We start from the raw sequence: 16068 nt of genomic DNA, 5'->3' as shown, positions 1-16068 counted from the left end.
ACTGTGACATCACTGTGTTTAATATCCCTGTACTGTGACATTATTGTGTGTATTATTCCTGTACTGTGACATCACTGTGTATTATCTCTGTACTGTGACATCACTGTGTTTATTATCCCTGTACTGTGACATCACTCTGTGTATTATCCCTGTACTGTGACATCACTGTGTGTATTATTTCTGGACTGTGACATCACTGTGTGTATTATCTCTGTACTGTGACATCACTGTGTGCATTATCTCTGTATTGTGGCATGTCTGTGTGTATTATCTCTGTACTTTGACATCACTGTGTGTATTATCTCTGTACTGTGACATCACTGTGTGTATTATCTCTGCACTATGACATCACTGTGTGCATTATCTCTGTACTGTGACATCACTGTGTGTATTATCCCTGTACTGTGACATCCCTGTGTTTATTATCCCTGTACTGTGACATCACTGTGTGCATTAACCCTGTACTGTGACATCACTGTGTTTATTATCTCTGTACTGTGACATCACTGTGTGTATTGTCTCTGCACTGTGACATCACTGTGTGTATTATTTCTGCACTATGACATCATTGTGTATGTTATCTATGTACTGTGACATCATTGTATTTATTATCCCTGTACTGTGACATCACTGTGTTAATTATCCATGGACTTTGACATCACTGTGATTATTATCCATTTACTGTGACATTTTGTTTATTATCCCTGTACTGTGACATCACTGTGTTTACTATCCCTGTACTGTGACATCACTGTGATTATTATCCATTTACTGTGACATCACTGTTTGTATTATCCCTGTACTGTGACGTCACTGTGTTTATTATCCCTGTACTGTGACATCACTATGTGTATTATTCCTGTACTGTGACATCACTGTGTGTTTTATTCCTGTACTGTGACATCACTGTGTTTATTATCCCTGTTCTGTGACATCACTGTGTGTATTATTCCTGTACTGTGACATCACTGTGTGTATTATCTCTGTAATGTGACAACACTGTGTGTATTATCTCTGTACTGTGACATCTCTCTGTGTTTTATCCCTGTACTGTGACATCACTGTGTTTATTATCCCTGTACAGTGACATCACTGTGGGTATTATCTCTGTATTGTGGCATCACTGTGTGTATTATCTCTGTACTGTGACATCCCTGTGTGTATTATCCCTATACTGTAACATCACTGTGTTTAGTATCTCTGTACTGTGACATGACTGTGTGTATTATCCCTGTACTGTGACATCCCTGTGTTTAGTATCTCTGTACTGTGACATCACTGTGTTTATTATCGCTGTAGTCTGACATCACTGTGTGTATTATCCTTGTACTGTGACATCACTGTGTGTATTATTCCTGTAGTGTGACATCACTGTGTGTAATATCTCTGTACTGTGACATCACTGTGTGTATTATCTCTGTACTGTGACATCACTGTGTGTATTATCCCTGTACTGTGACATCACTGTGTGTATTATCTCTGTACTGTGACATCACTGTGCGTATTATCCATATACTGTAAGATCACTGTGTTTAGTATCTCTGTACTGTGACATCACTGTGTGTATTATCCCTGTACTGTGACATCAGTGTTTAATATCTCTGTACTGTGACATTACTGTGTTTATTATCCCTTTACTCTGACATCACTGTGTGTTTTATCCCTGTACTGTAACATCACTGTGTGTATTATTCCTGTACTGTGACATCACAGTGTGTATTATCTCTGAATTGTGGCATCACTCTGTGCATTATCTCAGTACTGTGACATCATGTGTGTATTATCGCTCCACTATGACATCACTGTGTATATTATCCCTGTACTGTGACATCACTTTGTTTATTATCCCTGTACTATGACATCACTGTGTTTATTATCCCTGTACTGTGACATCACTGTGTGCATTATCCCAGTACTGTGACATCACTGTGTTTATTATCCCTGTACTGTGACATCACTGTGTGTATTATCTCTGTCCTCTACCGTGACATCACTGTGTTTATTATCCCTGTACTGTGACATCACTGTGCTTATTATCCCTGTACTGTGACATCACTGTGTGTATTATTCCTGTACTGTGACATCACTGTGTGTATTATCTCTGCACTGTGACATCACTGCGTGTATTATTCCTGTACAGTGACATCAATGTGTTTATTATCCCTATACTATGACATCACTGTGTGTATTATCTCAGTATTGTGGCATCACTGTGGGTATTATCTCTGTACTGTGACATCACTGTGTTTATTATCCCTGTGCTGTGACGTCACTGTGTTAATTATCCCTGTACTGTGACATCACTGTGTGCATTATCTCTGTATTGTGACATCACTATGTGTATTATCCCTGTACTGTGACATCACTGTGTTTATTATCCCTGTACTGTGACATCACTGTGTGTATTATCTCTGTATTGTGGCATCACTGTGTGTATTATCTATGTACTGTGACATCACTGTGTTTATTCTCCCTGTGCTGTGACATCACTGTGTTTATTATCCCTGTACTGTGACATCACTGTGTGCATTATCCCTGTAATGTGACATCACTGTGTGTATTATCCTTGTACTGGGACATCACTGTGTTTATTATCCCTGTGCTGTGACATCCCTGTGTTTATTATCCCTGTACTGTGACATCACTGTTTATTATCCCTGTACTGTGACATCACTGTGCTTATTATTCCTGTACTGTGACATCACTGTGTGTATTATTCCTGTACTGTGACATAACTGTGTGTATTATTCCTGTACTGTGACATCACTGTGTTTATTAACCCTGTACTGTGACATCACTGTGTGTATTATTCCTGTACTGTGACATCACTGTGTTTATTATCCCTCTACTATGAGATCACTGTGTGTATTATCCCTGTACTTTGACATCACTGTGTGTCTTATCTCTGTACTGTGACATCACTGTGTGTATTATCTCGGTACTGTGACATCACTGGGTGTATTATTCCTTGTACTGTGACATCACTGTGTGTATTATTCTTGTACTGTGACATCACTGTGTGTATTATTCCTTTACTGTGACATCATTGTTATTATTATCCCTGTACTGTGACATCACTGTGTGTATTATCTCTGTATAGTGACATCATTGTGTGTATTATCTCTGTATTGTGACATCATTGTGTGTTTTATCCCTGTGCTGTGACATCACTCTGTGTATTATTCCTGTACTGTGACATCACTGTGTTTAATATCCCTGTACAGTGACATCACTGTGTGTATTATCTCTGTATTGTGGCATCACTGTGTGTATTATCTCTGTACTGTGACATCACTGTGTTTATTTTCCCTGTACTGTGACATCATCTGTGTGCATTATCCCTGTACTGTGATATCACTGTGGGTATTATCCCTGTATTGTCTCACAACTGTGTTTATTATCCCTGTACTGTGACATCACTGTGTGTATTACCTCTGTACTGTGACATCACTGTGCGTATTAATCCTGTACTGTGACATCACTGTGCGTATTATCTCTATACTGTAACATCACTGTGTTTAGTATCTCTGTACTGTGACATGACTGTGTGTATTATCCCTGTACTGTGACATCACTGTGTTTAGTATCTCTGTACTGTGACATCACTGTGTTTATTATCGCTGTAGTCTGACATCACTGTGTGTATTATCCTTGTACTGTGACATCACTGTGTGTATTATTCCTGTAGTGTGACATCACTGTGTGTAATATCTCTGTACTGTGACATCACTGTGTGTATTATCTCTGTACTGTGACTTCACTGTGTGTATTATCCCTGTACTGTGACATCACTGTGTGTATTATCTCTGTACTGTGACATCACTGTGCGTATTATCCATATACTGTAAGATCACTGTGTTTAGTATCTCTGTACTGTGACATCACTGTGTGTATTATCCCTGTACTGTGACATCACTGTGTTTAATATCTCTGTACTGTGACATTACTGTGTTTATTATCCCTTTACTCTGACATCACTGTGTGTTTTATCCCTGTACTGTAACATCACTGTATGTATTATTCCTGTACTGTGACATCACAGTGTGTATTATCTCTGTATTGTGGCATCACTCTGTGCATTATCTCAGTACTGTGACATCATGTGTGTATTATCGCTCCACTATGACATCACAGTGTATATTATCCCTGTACTGTGACATCACTTTGTTTATTATCCCTGTACTATGACATCACTGTGTTTATTATCCCTGTACTGTGACATCACTGTGTGCATTATCCCAGTACTGTGACATCACTGTGTTTATTATCCCTGTACTGTGACATCACTGTGTGTATTATCTCTGTCCTCTACTGTGACATCACTGTGTTTATTATCCCTGTACTGTGACATCACTGTGCTTATTATCCCTGTACTGTGACATCACTGTGTGTATTATTCCTGTACTGTGACATCACTGTGTGCATTATCTCTGCACTGTGACATCACTGCGTGTATTATTCCTGTACAGTGACATCAATGTGTTTATTATCCCTATACTGTGACATCACTGTGTGTATTATCTCAGTATTGTGGCATCACTGTGGGTATTATCTCTGTACTGTGACATCACTGTGTTTATTATCCCTGTGCTGTGACGTCACTGTGTTAATTATCCCTGTACTGTGACATCACTGTGTGCATTATCCCTGTATTGTGACATCACTATGTGTATTATCCCTGTACTGTGACATCACTGTGTTTATTATCCCTGTACTGTGACATCACTGTTTATTATCCCTGTACTGTGACATCACTGTGTTTATTATTCCTGTACTCTGACATCACTGTGTGTATTATTCCTGTACTGTGACATAACTGTGTGTATTATTCCTGTACTGTGACATCACTGTGTTTATTATCCCTGTACTGTGACATCACTGTGTGTATTATTCCTGTACTGTGACATCAATGTGTGTATTATCTCTGTACTGTGACATCACTGCGTGTATTATTCCTGTACTGTGATATCACTGTGTGTATTATTCCTGTACTGTGACATCACTGTGTTTATTATCCCTGCACTGTGACATCACTGAGTGTATTATCTCTGTACTGTGTCATCTCTGTACTGTGACATCAATGTGTGCAATATCCCTGTACTGTGACATCACCGTTTTTATTATCCCGGTACTGTGACATCATTGTGTTTATTATCGCTGTACTGTGACATCACTGTGTGAATTATTCCTCTACTGTGACATCACTGTGTTTAATATCCCTTTACTGTGACATCACTGTGTGTATTATTCCTGTACTGTGACATCACTGTGTGTATTATCTCTGTACTGTGACATCACTGAATGTATTATTTCTGTACTGTGACACCAATGTGTTTATTATCCCTGTACTGTGACATCACTGTGTGTATTATCCCTGTACTGTGACATCACTGTGTTTATTATCCCTGTACTCTGACATCACTGTGTGTATTAACCCTGTACTGTTACATCACTGTGTGTATTATCTCTGTATTGTGGCATCACTGTGTGTATTATCTCTGTACTGTGACATCACTGTGTTTATTATCCCTGTATTGTGACATCACTGTGTTTATTATCCCTATACTGTGACATCACTGTGTGTATTATTCCTGTACTTTGACATCACTGTAGCGTCGGCGTCCCTGCCCTCTGCTAGGCAGGGACGCTGTTCCCTTCACCTCTCTGCTCCGAGCCCGGCGTCCTCCTCCCGCTCTGCTGGCAGCGCGCGCTCCTTCCCAGCCACTGTGCTTAGGGCGCGCACGCGCGCGCTCCCTCCCTCTTAAAGGGGCCGCGCGCGCCGTCCTAAGGAGTCCCCGGCCAATGGCCGGAGGACTTCACCATATATAAGGCACCTCCTCCAAAATGGAGGTGCCCGAGCATTGTTGTTGCACTGTTCACTACTCTGCTTCAGCCCTCAGGTCCCGTTGCCAGTTACCTGCCTGATTCCTGCCAGAGTCCTGCCAGTTTGCTGTCTGTTTCCTGCCTGATATTCCTGCTACCTGCCTGCTTGCCTGAGGTCCGACGGTCTGCCTTACTACTCCTGTCAGTCTGTCTAAGGACCAGCTTGCCCGCTCACCTGGGAGCGCACATCAACTACCTGCCTGCTTGCCTGAGGTCCGACGGTCTGCCTTCCAACTCTTGTCAGTCTGTCTATGGACCAGCTTGCCCGCTCACCTGGGAGCGCACATCTGCTACCTGCCTGCTAGCCTACCTGGAGGCTCTGCCGTCACGTGCTGTGACCACCTGCCTGTCCAGTGACTCCTGCCTGCTCACCTGGGAGCGCTCATCTGCTGCCTGTCTGCTAGCCTACCTGGAGGCTCTGCCGTCACGTGCTGTGACCACCCGCCTGTCCAGAGACTTCTGCCCGCTCACCTGGGAGCGCTCATCTGCTGCCTGTCTGCTAGCCTACCTGGAGGCTCTGCCGTCACGTGCTGTGACCACCCGCCTGTCCAGAGACTTCTGCCTGCTCACCTGGGAGCGCTCATCTGCCGCCTGTCTGTTGGTCCTCCTGGAGGCTTCGCCGTCACATGCTGTGACCACCCGTTTATCCAGAGACTCTCGCCTGCTCACCTGGGAGCTCACGTCTACCATCAGCCGCCACAGGTCGTACCAATCCTTTACCCAGAGACTGCCCCGGTCATTTGCCGTGACCTCCTGCCCGTTCATCCAGAGACTGCCCCGGTCACTTGCCGTGACCTCCTGCCCGTTCATCCAGAGACTGCCCCGGTCACTTGCCGTGACCTCCTGCCCGTTCATCCAGAGACTGCCAAGGTCACTTGCCGTGACCTCCTGTCCGTTCATTCAGAGACTGTCCCAGTCACCTGCTGTGACTGCCTGCCCGTCTACCCTGGTCGCCACCCGCTCCCTTACAAGGACCGCCCCCTTGTATAGTAGCTCAGAGGTTCCGCCTCCCAGACCCGTTACAATCACTGTGTGTATTATCTCTGTACTGTGACATCACTGCGTGTAATATTCCTGTACTGGGACATGAATGTGTTTATTATCCCTGTACTGTGACATCACTGTGTGTATTATCTCTGTATTGTTGCATCACTGTGTGTATTATCTCTGTACTGTGACATCACTGTGTTTATTATCCCTGTGCTGTGACATCACTGTGTTTATTATCCCTGTACTGTGACATCACTGTGTGCATTATCCCTGTACTGTGACATCACTGTGTGTATTATCCCTGTACTGTGACATCACTGTGTTTATTATCCCTGTGCTGTGACATCACTGTGTTTATTATCCCTGTACTGTGACATCACTGTTTATTATCCCTGTACTGTGACCTCACTGTGTGTATTATCTCTGTACTGTGGCATCTCTGTACTGTGACATCTCTGTGTGTATTATCCCTGTACTGTGACATCACTGTGTTTATTATCCCTGTACTGTGACATCACTGTGTTTATTATCCCTGTACTGTGACATCACTGCGTGTATTATTCCTCTACTGTGACATCACTGTGTTTATTATCCCTTTACTGTGACATCACTGTGTATATTATTCCTGTACTGTGACATCACTTTGTTAATTATCCCTTTACTGTGACATCACTGTGTATATTATTCCTGTACTGTGATATCACTGTGTGTATTATGTCTGTACTGTGACATCACTGCTTGTATTATTCCTGTACTGTGACAACAATGAATGTATTATCCCTGTACTGTGACATCACTGTGTTTATTATCTCTGTATTGTGGCATCACTGTGTGTATTATCCCTGTACTGTGACATCACTGTGCTTATTATCCCTGTATTGTGACATCACTGTGTTTATTATCCCTGTACTGTGACATCACTGTGTGCATTATCCCTGTACTGTGACATCACTGTGTGTATTATCCCTGTACTGTAACATCACTGTGTTTATTATCCCTGTACTGTCACATCACTGTGTCTATTATTCCTGTACTGTTACATCACTGTGTGTATTATTCCTGTACTGAGAGATCACTGTGTGTATTATCTCTGTACTGTGACATCACTGCATGTATAATTCCTGTTCTGTGACATCAATGTGTTTATTATCCCTGTACTGTGACATCACTGTGTGTATTATCTCTATATTGTGGCATCACTGTGTGTATTATCTCTGTACTGTGACATCACAGTGTTTATTATCACTGTACTGTGGCATCACTGTGTGTATTATTTCTGTACTGTGACATCAATGTGTGTTTTATCTCTGTACTATGACATCACTGCATGTATTATTTCTGTACTGTGACATCAATGTGTTTAATATCCCTGTACTGTGACATCACTGTGTTTATTATCCCTGTACTGTGACATCACTGTGTGCGTTATCCCTGAACTGTGACATCACTGTGGGTATTATTCCTGTACTGTGGCATCACTGTGTGTATTATTTCTGTACTGTGACATCAATGTGTGTTTTATCTCTGTACTATGACATCACTGCGTGTATTATTTCTGTACTGTGACATCAATGTGTTTAATATCCCTGTACTGTGACATCACTGTGTTTATTATTCCTGTACTGTGACATTACTGTGTGCGTTATCCCTGAACTGTGACATCACTGTGGGTATTATCCCTGTACTGTGACATCACTGTGTTTATTATCCCTGAACTGTGACATCACTGTGTGTATTATTCCTGTACTGTGACATCACTCTGTGTATTATTCCTGTACTGTGACATCACTGTGTGTATTATTCCTGTACTGTGACATCACTGTGTGTAATATTCCTGTACTGTGACATCACTGTGTGTATTATCTCTGTACTGTGACATCACTGCGTGTATTATTCCTTGTACTGTGACATCACTGTGTTTTTTATTCTTGTACTGTGATATCACTTTGTGTATTATTCCTGTACTGTGACATCACTGTTATTATTATCCCTGTACTGTGACATCACTGTGTGTATTATCTCTTTATGATGACATCATTTTGTGTATTATCTCTGTATTGTGACATCATTGTGTGCATTATCCCTGTACTGTGACATCACTGTTTTTTATTCTTGTACTGTGATATCACTTTGTGTATTATTCCTGTACTGTGACATCACTGTGTTTAATATCCCTGTACAGTGACATCACTGTGTGTATTATCTCTGTATTGTGGCATCACTGTGTGTATTATCTCTGTACTGTGACATCACTGTGTTTATTATCTCTGTACTGTGACATCACTGTGTGTAGCATCGGCGTCTCTGCCCCGTGCTAGGCAGAGACGCCGTCCCTCTCACCTCCCCACTCCTGGCGCGGCGTCCTCCAGCGCTTCTCTCCCCGCTGCTTCCGGCACGCGCTCCTTCCCCGGCAGTGTGCTTAGGGCACGCGCGCGCGCGCTCCCCCGCTCTTAAAGGGACCGCGCGCGCCGTCCTAAGGAGTCCCCGGCCAATTGTCGGAGGACCTCCCATTTATAAGCTACCTCCTCCAAAATGGAGGTGCCCGAGCTATGTTGTTTGCACTGTGTCTCACCTGTGCTTCAGCCCTCAGGTTCCGCTGCTAGCCTGACTTCCCGTCCTGCATGCCAGCCTGTTACTTGCCTAGTCCGTCAGACCGCTCACCTGGGAGCATCTTCTACTTACCTGCCTTGTCTGCCAGTCCGCTCACCTGGGAGCGTCCATCAGTTACCTGCCTGTTACCTGCCTCGTCTGTCAGACCGCTCACCTGGGAGCGTACACCAGTTACTTGCCTGTTACCTGCCTTGTCTGCTGACTGCTCACCTGGGAGCGCCCACCAGTCACCTGCCTGTCTCCTGCCTCGTCTGTCAGACTGCTCACCTGGGAGCGTCCACCAGTTACCTGACTGTTTCCTGCTGTCTCAGTCTGCCCGCTCACCTGGGAGCGCCCGCCAGCTACCTGTCAGGTACCCGCCTCGCCTGTCTACCCAGAGACTGCCCCGGTCACTTGCCGTGACCACCTGCCTATCTACCCAGAGACTGCCCCGGTCACTTGCCGTGACCACCTGCCTATCTACCCAGAGACTGCCCCGGTCACTTGCCGTGACCACCTGCCTATCTACCCAGAGACTGCCCCGGTCACTTGCCGTGACCTCCTGCCTATCTACCCAGAGACTGCCCCCATCACTTGCCGTGACCACCTGCCTGTCTACCCAGAGACTGTCCCCGTCACTTGCTGTGACTACCTGCTTGCCCTCTCTGGGACTCACCCGCTTCCTTACAAGGACTTCCCCCTTGTATTGCAGCTCAGATGTTCCACTTCCCGGACCCGTAACAGTTAGCTCGGGCACTTTATTAATGCCCACCATTCTGATTGGGTGGACCTCCTCCCTTGGGCCGAGTTTTCTTACAATAACCACGAGAGCGAGTCCTCTTCCAAATCCCCGTTCTTTGTTGTCTTTGGCCAGCACCCCCGGATTCCGTTTCCCGTCTCCGCCTCTGTGGACAACCCTGCCGCGCAGTCTCTTGTCAGCGAGTTTTCTACCATTTGGGAGAGTACTAGATCCGCACTTCTTCTGTCCTCCGAGCGGATGAAGAGATATGCTGATAAGAGACGTCTGGATCCGCCTCAATTCCGTCCGGGAGACAAGGTTTGGCTCTCCTCCAAACATGTACGGCTCAAGATACCCTCCTACAAGTTAGGTCCTCGCTTCATCGGCCCATTCGAAATCCTCAGGCAAATAAATCCGGTGGCCTACAAACTAAAACTCCCGGCCACCTTACGGATTCCTAACTCCTTTAATGTGTCTCTCCTCAAACCCGTTGTCTTTAACTCTTTTTCCAATAATCCAGGTGCCCCTCCTGCTCCGGTTTCCGCTGATGACGTCTTTGAGGTAGAGAGTATTCTGGCCTCCAAGAGGGTAAGAGGAAAGACCTCTTTTCTGGTAGATTGGAGGGGGTTTGGTCCTGAGGAGAGAACTTGGGAGCCCAGGGAGAACATCAACGCCCCGCTTCTCCTTGAAAAATTTCTTTCTGGCCAAAAAAAGAGGGGGCCTAAAGGGGGGTGTACTGTAGCATCGGCGTCTCTGCCCCGTGCTAGGCAGAGACGCCGTCCCTCTCACCTCCCCACTCCTGGCGCGGCGTCCTCCAGCGCTTCTCTCCCCGCTGCTTCCGGCACGCGCTCCTTCCCCGGCAGTGTGCTTAGGGCACGCGCGCGCGCGCTCCCCCGCTCTTAAAGGGACCGCGCGCGCCGTCCTAAGGAGTCCCTGGCCAATTGCCGGAGGACCTCCCATTTATAAGGCACCTCCTCCAAAATGGAGGTGCCCGAGCTATGTTGTTTGCACTGTGTCTCACCTGTGCTTCAGCCCTCAGGTTCCGCTGCTAGCCTGACTTCCCGTCCTGCATGCCAGCCTGTTACTTGCCTAGTCCGTCAGACCGCTCACCTGGGAGCATCTTCTACTTACCTGCCTTGTCTGCCAGTCCGCTCACCTGGGAGCGTCCTTCAGTTACCTGCCTGTTACCTGCCTCGTCTGTCAGACCGCTCACCTGGGAGCGTACACCAGTTACTTGCCTGTTACCTGCCTTGTCTGCTGACCGCTTACCTGGGAGCGCCCACCAGTCACCTGCCTGTCTCCTGCCTCGTCTGTCAGACTGCTCACCTGGGAGCGTCCACCAGTTACCTGACTGTTTCCTGCTGTCTCAGTCTGCCCGCTCACCTGGGAGCGCCCGCCAGCTACCTGTCAGGTACCCGCCTCGCCTGTCTACCCAGAGACTGCCCCGGTCACTTGCCGTGACCACCTGCCTATCTACCCAGAGACTGCCCCGGTCACTTGCCGTGACCACCTGCCTATCTACCCAGAGACTGCCCCGGTCACTTGCCGTGACCACCTGCCTATCTACCCAGAGACTGCCCCGGTCACTTGCCGTGACCTCCTGCCTATCTACCCAGAGACTGCAACCATCACTTGCCGTGACCACCTGCCTGTCTACCCAGAGACTGTCCCCGTCACTTGCTGTGACTACCTGCTTGCCCTCTCTGGGAGTCACCCGCTTCCTTACAAGGACTTCCCCCTTGTATTGCAGCTCAGAGGTTCCACTTCCCGGACCCGTAACACTGTGCTTATTATCCATGTACTGTGACATCACTGTGTGTATTATCTCTGTACTGTGACATCTCTGTGTGTATTATCCCTGTACTGTGACATCACTGTGTTTACTATCCCTGTACTGTGACATCACTGTGTTTATTATCTCTGTATTGTGGCATCACTGTGTGTATTATTCCTGTACTGTGACATCACTTTGTTTATTATCCCTGTATTGTGACATCACTGTGTTTATTATCCCTGTACTGTGACATCACTGTGTGCATTATCCCTGTACTGTGACATCACTGTGTGTATTATCCCTGTACTGTGACATCACTGTGTTTATTATCCCTGTGCTGTCACATCACTGTGTCTATTACTCCTGTACTGTTACATCACTGTGTGTATTATTCCTGTACTGAGAGATCACTGTGTGTATTATCTCTGTACTGTCACATCACTGCATGTATTATTCCTGTTCTGTGACATCAATGGGTTTATTATCCCTGTACTGTGACATCACTGTGTGTATTATCTCTGTATTGTGGCATCACTGTGTGTATTATCTCTATACTGTGACATCACAGTGTTTATTATCCCTGTACTGTGGCATCACTGTGTGTATTATTTCTGTACTGTGACATCAATGTGTGTTTTATCTCTGTACTATGACATCACTGCGTGTATTATTTCTGTACTGTGACATCAATGTGTTTAATATCCCTGTACTGTGACATCACTGTGTTTATTATTCCTGTACTGTGACAACACTGTGTGCGTTATCCCTGAACTGTGACATCACTGTGGGTATTATCCCTGTACTGTGACATCACTGTGTTTATTATCCCTGAACTGTGACATCACTGTGTGTATTATTCCTGTACTGTGACATCACTGTGTGTAATATTCCTGTACTGTGACATCACTGTGTGTATTATCTCTGTAATGTGACATCACTGCGTGCATTATCTCTGTACTGTGACATCACTGCGTGTATTATTCCTTGTACCGTGACATCACTGTGTGTTTTATTCTTGTACTGTGATATCACTTTGTGTATTATTCCTGTACTGTGACATCACTGTTATTATTATCCCTGTACTGTGACATCACTGTGTGTATTATCTCTTTATGATGACATCATTTTGTGTATTATCTCTGTATTGTGACATCATTGTGTGCATTATCCCTGTACTGTGACATCACTGTGTGCATTATTCCTGTACTGTGACATCACTGTGTTTAATATCCCTGTACAGTGACATCACTGTGTGTATTATCTCTGTATTGTGGCATCACTTGTGTATTATCTCTGTACTGTGACATCACTGTGTTTATTATCCCTGTACTGTGACATCACTGTGTGCATTATCCCTGTACTGTGACATCACTGTGGGTATTATCCCTGTATTGTGATATCACTGTGTTTATAATCCCTGAACTGTGACATCACTGTGTGTATTATTCCTGTACTCTGACATCACTGTGTGTATTATTACTGTACTGTGACATCACTGTGTACATTATCCCTCTACCGTGACATCACTGTGTGTATTATCTATGTACTGTGACATCACTGTTTGTATTATTCCTGTACTGTTACATCACTGTGTTTATTATCCCTGTACTGTGACATCACTGTGTGTATTATCTCTGTACTGTGACATCACTGTGTGTATTATCTCTGTACTGTGACATCACTGTGTGTATTATCCCTGTACTGTGACATCACTGTTTGCATTATCCCTGTACTGTGACATCTCTGTGTGTATTATCTCTGTACTGTGACATCACTGTGCTTATTATCCCTGTACTGTGACATCACTGTGTGTATTATCTCTGTACTGTGACATCCCTGTGTGTATTATCCCTGTACTGTGACATCTCTGTGTTTACTATCCCTGTACAGTGACATCACTGTGTGTATCATCTCTGTATTGTGGCATCACTGTGTGTATTATCTCTTTACTGTGACATCACTGTGTGTATTATCCCTGTACTGTGACATCACTGTGTGTATTATCTCAGTAGTGACTTCACTGTGTGTATTATTCCTGTACTGTGACATCACTGTGTGTATTATCTCTGTACTGTGATATCAATGTGTGTATTATCTCTGTACTGTGACATCACTGTGTGTATTATCCCTGTACTGTGACATCACTGTGTGTATTATCTCTGTAGTGACATTACTGTGTTTATTATCCCTGTACTGTGACATCACTGTGTGTATTATCTCTGCCCTGTGACATCACTGTGTGTATTATCTCTGCACTATGACATCACTGTGTATGTTATCTCTGTACTGTGGCATCACTGTATTTATTATCCCTGTACTGTGACATCACTGTTTAATTATCCATGTACTTTGACATCACTGTGATTATTATCCATGTACTGTGACATGATTTTATTTATTATCCCGGTACTGTCACATCACTGTGTTTATTATCTCTGTACTGTGACATCACTGTGTGTATTATCTCTGCACTGTGACATCACTGTGTGTATTATCTCTGCACTATGACATCATTGTGTATGTTATCTCTGTACTGTGACATCACTGTATTTATTATCCCTGTACTATGACATCACTGTGTTAATTATCCATGTACTTTAACAGCACTGTGATTATAATCCATGTACTGTGACATTTTGTTTATTATCCTTGTACTGTGACATCACTGTGTTTATTATCTCTGTACTGTGACATCACTGTGATTATTATCCATTTACTGTGACATCAATGTGTGTATTATCCCTGTACTGTGACATCACTGTGTTTATTATCACTGTACTGTGACATCACTATGTGTATTATTCCTGTACTGTGACATCACTGTGTTTTACTCCTGTACTGTGACATCACTGTGTTTATTATCCATGTTCTGTGACATCACTGTGTGTATTTTTCCTGTACTGTGACATCACTGTGTGTATTATCTCTGTACTGTGACATCACTGTGTGTATTATCTCTGTACTGTGACATCACTGTGTGTATTATTCCTGTACTGTTACATCACTGTGTTTATTATCCCTGTACTGTGACATCACTGTGTGTATTATCTCTGTACTGTGACATCACTGTGTGTATTATCTCAGTACTGTGACATCACTGTGTTTATTATCCCTGTACTGTGACATCACTGTGTTTATTATCCCTGTACTGCGACATCACTGTTTGCATTATCACTGTACTGTGACATCACTGTGTGTATTATCTCTGCACTGTGACATCACTGTGCTTATTATCCCTGTACTGTGACATCACTGTGTGTATTATCTCTGTACTGTAACATCTCTGTGTGTATTATCCCTGTACTGTGACATAACTGTGTTTGCTATCCCTGTACAGTGACATCACTGTGTGTATCATCTCTGTATTGTGGCATCACTGTGTGTATTATCTCTTTACTGTGACATCACTGTGTGTATTATCCCTGTACTGTGACATCACTGTGTGTTATCTCATTAGTGACTTCACTGTGTGTATTATTCCTGTACTGTGACATCACTGTGTGTATTATCTCTGTACTCTGATATCAATGTGTGTATTATCTCTGCACTGTGACATCACTGTGTGTATTATCCCTGTACTGTGACATAACTGTGTGTATTATCTCTGTAGTGACATTACTGTGTTTATTATCCCTGTACTGTGACATCACTGTGTGTATTATCTCTGCACTGTGACATCACTGTGTGTATTATCTCTGCACTATGACATCACTGTGTATGTTATCTCTGTACTGTGGCATCACTGTATTTATTATTCCTGTACTGTGACATCACTGTTTAATTATCCATGTACTTTGACATCACTGTGATTATTATCCATGTACTGTGACATGATTTTATTTATTATCCCGGTACTGTCACATCACTGTGTTTATTATCTCTGTACTGTGACATCACTGTGTGTATTATCTCTGCACTCTGACATCACTGTGTGTATTATCTGTGCACTATGACATCATTGTGTATGTTATCTCTGTATTGTGACATCACTGTATTTATTATCCCTGTACTGTGACATCACTGTGTTAATTATCCATGTACTTTAACAGCACTGTGATTATAATCCATGTACTGTGACATTTTGTTTATTATC

This window comes from Phyllobates terribilis, unplaced genomic scaffold (assembly GCF_046119375.1).
Source record: "Phyllobates terribilis strain yellow unplaced genomic scaffold, ASM4611937v1 Scaffold_7__3_contigs__length_470593459, whole genome shotgun sequence".
NCBI lineage: Eukaryota > Metazoa > Chordata > Amphibia > Anura > Dendrobatidae > Phyllobates > Phyllobates terribilis.
Note: the sequence above shows the minus strand (reverse complement) of the source record.